General features: G+C 34.6%; 1 protein-coding gene across 1 annotated transcript in view; it reads left to right on the top strand.

Annotated features, from left to right (window-relative positions):
- The window catches only part of LOC111149534 (spermatogenesis associated 16), a 241,417-nt gene that overhangs the window by 20,934 nt on the left and 214,483 nt on the right, over positions 1-6,000 (top strand). The gene's annotated exons all lie outside the window — the stretch shown is intronic.

Here is a 6,000-nt window from a genome sequence, read left to right on the forward strand (position 1 = left end):
TTCTGAACCTGACTTTTACTAAATTCTTAGAGCCTTGTCCAAATCAGTGTATACATATTTCCTCCTCTTTATCATGGCATAATATTCCATTATATTGAAGACCTATATTCCCCATTGATGAACATATGGGTTGTTTCCAGTGTTTTCTTCTTAGAAATAGTGGTACAATTAAATAGTGTTTTGCTTTTAGAAATGGTGTTGTAGTTAACAACCTTACTCACGTGTCATTTTACATTAATGCAGGCATGTCTGCAGGATATATTCCTTGAGTTAGAATCCAAAAGTTCGCATATTTGAAACTTCAATTAATATTGCCAGATTAGACACCTACAGCTGTGTCTGAGACCTCTTTTCATTTATTCTAACCAAACTAGTGTGTTACCAAATTTTATTTTTTCCAAAATAATAGATTAAAAAAATCTGTGTAAGATGAATTTGCATTTCTCATAGGATGTATGAGTTGAGAATCTTTTCATATGTTTAAGGATCATTTTGCATTTGCTTTTCTGTGTGTTTCCACTTCTGTGTTTGTGTACGTGGGTTGTCGGTGTTTGTCTTAAGAGTGCAGTATTTTAAATTCAAAACAAATTTGAAAAGTTCCTTTTGGGCAAGTAAGTTTTCTCTTATATAATTCTGGTAATTCTTTGCAGAGTAGGAGAAAGTGATTTCCTTTTAACTTGTGTTGGGTATAAACTTGCATTAGGACCCAGTTATCATCCTTTAGTAGTGCCAATGTTGGCCTGAGTGGCCATTGCTTACAGTGTGAGGTAAATGTTTCTAAAACAAAGTGCATGCTCATGTTTTCAAGAAATGGGATAGTAGTTAAGCAGTATACAACTAGAAAAAAAATATTCCTAGTCTATAAAAATCAGAAAGCTCTTTATTAGTAGTAAGTTTCTTGTTTAAAGCATTATGTTTTTCTTATATTTGGAGATTGTAAAATCTTTGGCAATTTAGGAATTGTTTATTACTTGAGATTGTTACATTTTAGATTTTGATGTTGTTTCTAATGAACCAAGTCTAAAGTTGTCACTGCTCCTAGATAATCCTTAGAGGAAAAATAAATGTGGAAGAGGTTAATAGCTAGCTCAATGTAGAATGCACCTGGAATATTTATCTAATGTGTTTTATAGGTAACAAATGGTAGGACAGTTTATTAATTCTGGGTGACTTTTTTCTTGTTAGATTTTGTTGGTTCCACTTTAATTAGTGTCTGGTACAAATCATTGATTTCAAGTAGGAAAATAATGTGATTCCTCTTACAATATATTTACTCTAGAACAAGAATATAAAGACTGTCAATAATGGCTAAGTTAATCATGATACTCAACTTGGAATTCTCTCTGACTGGTGGCAGTGATTTGATAAAAAGACTATTTTTCTTCCATGACATCAGAAGACCGATGCCGTGAGCACTGTGTATTGTGTAAGACTGATGAATCACAAACTTGTATCCTGAAGCAAATAATACATTATATGTTAATTAAAAAAAAAAGACCAATGTTGAACTTTGAGTATGAATTGCCTCCTGTAATAATTTTTTTAAAAAATCTGAAATTTATGGATTATAGGTATATAATAGGTTTTAAAATTCTTTTATTCATTCTTCATCTCTAACATGTAAAGAAATGAAATATTTCTCCACTTTCATACCCAGAAACAAAACAAAACAAAACAAAAAAAGAATAGTTTCTTTATTGTCCCTAAATTGCTTCCATTTAAATACTTAGAGGTATGGTCTTAACTGACTTGCTTTTATTGTTTGTGTGTTTAAGTCAGCATTTATTAAGTGGTTAATGTGTGCCAGCAGTTCACTGACTACATACACCACCTTCAATTCTCACAACCACCCAAAGAAGTAGGACAATCATTAGCCCCATTTGGCAAGTAAGGAAACCAGGACTGTGGAAAGTCAATTAAGTTGCTTAAGATCAACCATCTAGTAAGCAGCAGAGTTGTAGCTTGAACTTAGGTCTAGTGATTCCAAACACACAGTAACTATAACCACTGCGCAATACTGCCTGCTTAGCAATGGAGTCCTTTTTCGAAATAAAATCTTATATAGAACCATGAATGATATTCAAAATATTTAATAATCAACATAGCCAAATCACTGAACAATCATAAAAAAGGCACATGTTAATTTGAACAGATACCTGTAATGAGGGTCTTAACAGGATGTCGAATAATTTAGAAAGATAAAACGGAGCTGTTCTGAGGCTACTACAGAGGGCCTATTACTCCCCCGTGTAGACCATCCATCGCATACTTTTGGAAGAAGCTTATTCCTTCCCTATTTTTCCTTCCAACTCCCACCTCACAAAAAATGGGGTTTGATATTAAAAGAAAAAAAAACCTCATTAAGCCTCATACTCTTTGTATTAATCTATGATCTAATGGAAGAGCTCACATTCTTCTTATTTGTACTGTTTGTAACTGGAGATGAAGATATAGATTCATTCAAATTCCTTTAAAATATCTTGTGACTAGACATAATTCTAATATTTCTAGTAGCATTTCACAGGGGAAACTGTCCTTGTACATTTTAGCATGCACCTGCTGGGAAATATATGTCTGTCCTTTATGGTCATTTACTGAACATTCACAACCATATACTTACAATTCCCCTTTAGCTCAAAATTACTTTCCTTTTTGAAACATTACATAGGGAGTATATGTCCAAGAGGGGATTTGGCTTTAAACATTCATGATTCATTTATTTAAATAGTTGCCAGGTAAACTATACAGTGGGAAGATGACCTTGGATGTCATTCTTACTGTGAGAAAATCAGACAAAGCCTAAAGGAAAGAGTGTAGAAGTCTAGCAATTGTGAAAACTCCTACACTGGGGCCTGAATACATCAGTGATTGATTGAGCCAGTTAGTACTTCAATTTTCTTTTTTTCTTTTTTCTTTTTTTTTTTCCCCAGAAAGTATTTGTGTTGGTATACTATACAAAGAAACATAGTTAAAACAAGAACAAAGGAACACAAGTCAAAAAGTGAATCAGACAGGGAACTGGCCAGGGAGTAGGATAGGAAAGAAGAAATAGAGTAAATCATGAAAGTCTGTTTTGTGTTCTCTGGCCTCCAAATACACAAAGTGGTAGTCAGTGCTTTGTAGGAGCCCGGGTGCGAGGAGAAATGGAATTCATTTAGCTAGCTCACGTTTACTAATCTCAAATAATACTGACCATGAAAAGAGAGAGTCTTTTTATTAATACACTGCTTTAAAAGGGAATTGTCATGCAAGAATCTATAAGAGGACTGTCAGTATCTTTGGGGTCATTGATATGGGAATATAAACGTAGTTATAGGAGCATGCTGTATGCAAAGGCAGTGGCTCTGTTTTTGTCCCAATTGTATAAATTTTGCACGTTTTTATCTTGAGGTGTTTACATGGGAAATATGGTTTTAATACTTACAATATCATCAAATACATGTTAATATTTTAGAAATTTTTATTTCATAATGCAGTGTCATTCACCAAATTTTTATTTTGTGCCTGTTCTGTGCCAAGCAATATGTTAAGCTCTGGGGATGTAACCCAAAGTAGTCATGTTCTTTTCCTTCATAAGGATTCTAGTTCATAACTGAAAAAGCAAGGGGAAAAAATGCAGTATGCATTCCAGTGAAGGAGGGATGAGATACTATGACAATACATGGCATCTGACAACATCTAGAGTTTTGTTGCGCAGATTGTTTATTTCATGTATCAGTACAGCCAAGAAAAGACATTTTGAAAAGAAAAGAAAAAGGGGAAAAGCTAGTGCTTCCTAACTACAGCATTTTATTTAAAGTACATTTTAAATTAAAAATGTAGGAATAGGGGCACCTGGGTGGCTCAGTTGGTTAAGTGTCCTATTCTTGATCTCAGCTGGGGTCTGGCTTCAGGGTCATGAGTTCAGGCCCCTCACCAGGCTCCACACTGCTTGTGGAGCCTATATATATATAGGCTCCACAATGGTCTTCATTCTTAGAATGAAGAACAGACTATGACCAAAAAAGACAATAGACAAAGGCCATTAATTGTCTATCTTAATTTAAGATATACATAGCTGCAGAAAAATTATAACAAAACCTGATTTTTAATTGTAATTTATAGAAAGTGCTACAAAAACATAGTGCCAGGATAGAAAATAACAGGAAGGAGCTACTTCAGAAAGAACAGGGAACTCTTCTTAGAAAAGACAGAACATTTAAACTGAGGCTTAGAGAATGAGCATAAGCTAGGCAGGCAGGGAGGGGGGAAACGCTAAAACTTTTCCATGTCAGAAATGTTTCACACTTTCTCCTCTGTATTAGCATTCTATAATTGCTGTAAAAAATTACTACAACTTTAGTGACTTAACACAATTTTTTTTATCTTAGTCTCACTGACTGAATGAGGCTCACTGGACTAAAATCAGATCATCCACAGGGCTACATTCTTTTCAGAAGCTCTAGGGGAGAATCAATTCCTTGCCTTTTCCAACTTTTATAGGTTGCCTGCATTCCTTACTTCATGGCCCCTTCCTCCCTCTTCACATCCACCCCGTAGCATCTTCAAATCTCTCCCAACTCTGACATTAACTCGTCTGCCTCCCTCTTCTATAATTCAAGAACTCTTATGATTACATTGAGTCCACCCAAATAATCCAGGATAATCTCCTTATTTTAAAAAGCAGTTTAATTTTTAACAACCTTAATTGCATCTGCAACCTTAACTCCTCCTTGCCATATTACAGGATATACTCAAAGTTTCTGGGGTATAGATATAGATACCTTGGGAGGCCTTTATTCTGCCTACTATACCCTCTGAGTAATGGAGAACATTGTACATGCTCAATTGCTTCCTTCCTAACTATTGACTTGTCAAGGACTGTGAAGGTATGTGATATGACTGAACTTGCAAGCTATAGAATAACCTGCCAGAGTTCATGAATGGCAGGAAAAGACGTGAGACTCCTGGGTTACAGATGTAGGACTTTCTTAACCCATGGCACAGCAACAGCAAGCTCCTTGAGCATCATCATATTTGTGTCAGCTCCCCTCATCTCCCAAGTCCCAAGGGGGTGATACAAATGAGACCTGATGGATCCCTGCACACACCATGGACTGCAGTGCTAGAAAGGAACTTCAAGCTTAGGGAATCTGATTAATTTACAATGAGCAATAAGCGTGCCTTACCCTTTTTTCCCAGAAGGAAACATAACTCTCTTTTTGAAAGCTGTTTGATATGCCAATATCCTGAAAGGAAAATCTAGAACAAAGACTGGTTACTACCTCATTTGTAAAATGTACAAGAAAACGAGAGACTGTTGGAAAATTGTTCCTCAGTGTCCTTATGATGCTTCTACATTTGATATCCTGGTCTATAGCTTCTTGAATATAGGAACTAGGTTCTTTGAAAATCATCTTAAAATCAGTCAGTTTTAAATTAAAAGATTTGGTTTTCACTTTTCAAATACCATTTTTTTTTTCAACTTCTTTACTTGTTTACTCAACCTCCATTTATTTGTACATTGTACTTGAACATCTTTCTAGTACATACTTTGTTCTTTCTAAATATCATCAGATAATTCTATAAGAAAACATGTTGACTGGCTAATTTAACAAACAAGTGACTAATACAAAAAAACAGCTTGACTTCAATTCATAATGAAGAAATAAAAATTAGCATATTTACTAATTAGGGCCCTGATACAAACAGGTAATCATGAAGAAAACCAGGCGCTAATATGACCATGATGTGAAATGTCATTCTAGGAAAACAGTGACAGGGAGAGTCTTCACTAAGAAGCAGAAGATGAAAAAATTCATTTCTACATATTAAATCCACACCTATTCTGAGAGTGAGAAATGGCTGCAACAAATTAGAGACACAGTTAAACAAACAAATGATTATATTTGACATTAGAAGTATCAACATTTATGAAATTGCTAATGGATCTATTTCTTCTTTTACTAATATTCTCAAGTTAAAGCTACTAATTATCTATGTTTCTAGTTTTTTTTTTTT

The sequence above is a fragment of the Enhydra lutris genome, unplaced genomic scaffold (assembly GCF_002288905.1).
Source record: "Enhydra lutris kenyoni isolate GAN:26980312 unplaced genomic scaffold, ASM228890v2 scaffoldscaffold2, whole genome shotgun sequence".
Lineage (NCBI taxonomy): Eukaryota > Metazoa > Chordata > Mammalia > Carnivora > Mustelidae > Enhydra > Enhydra lutris.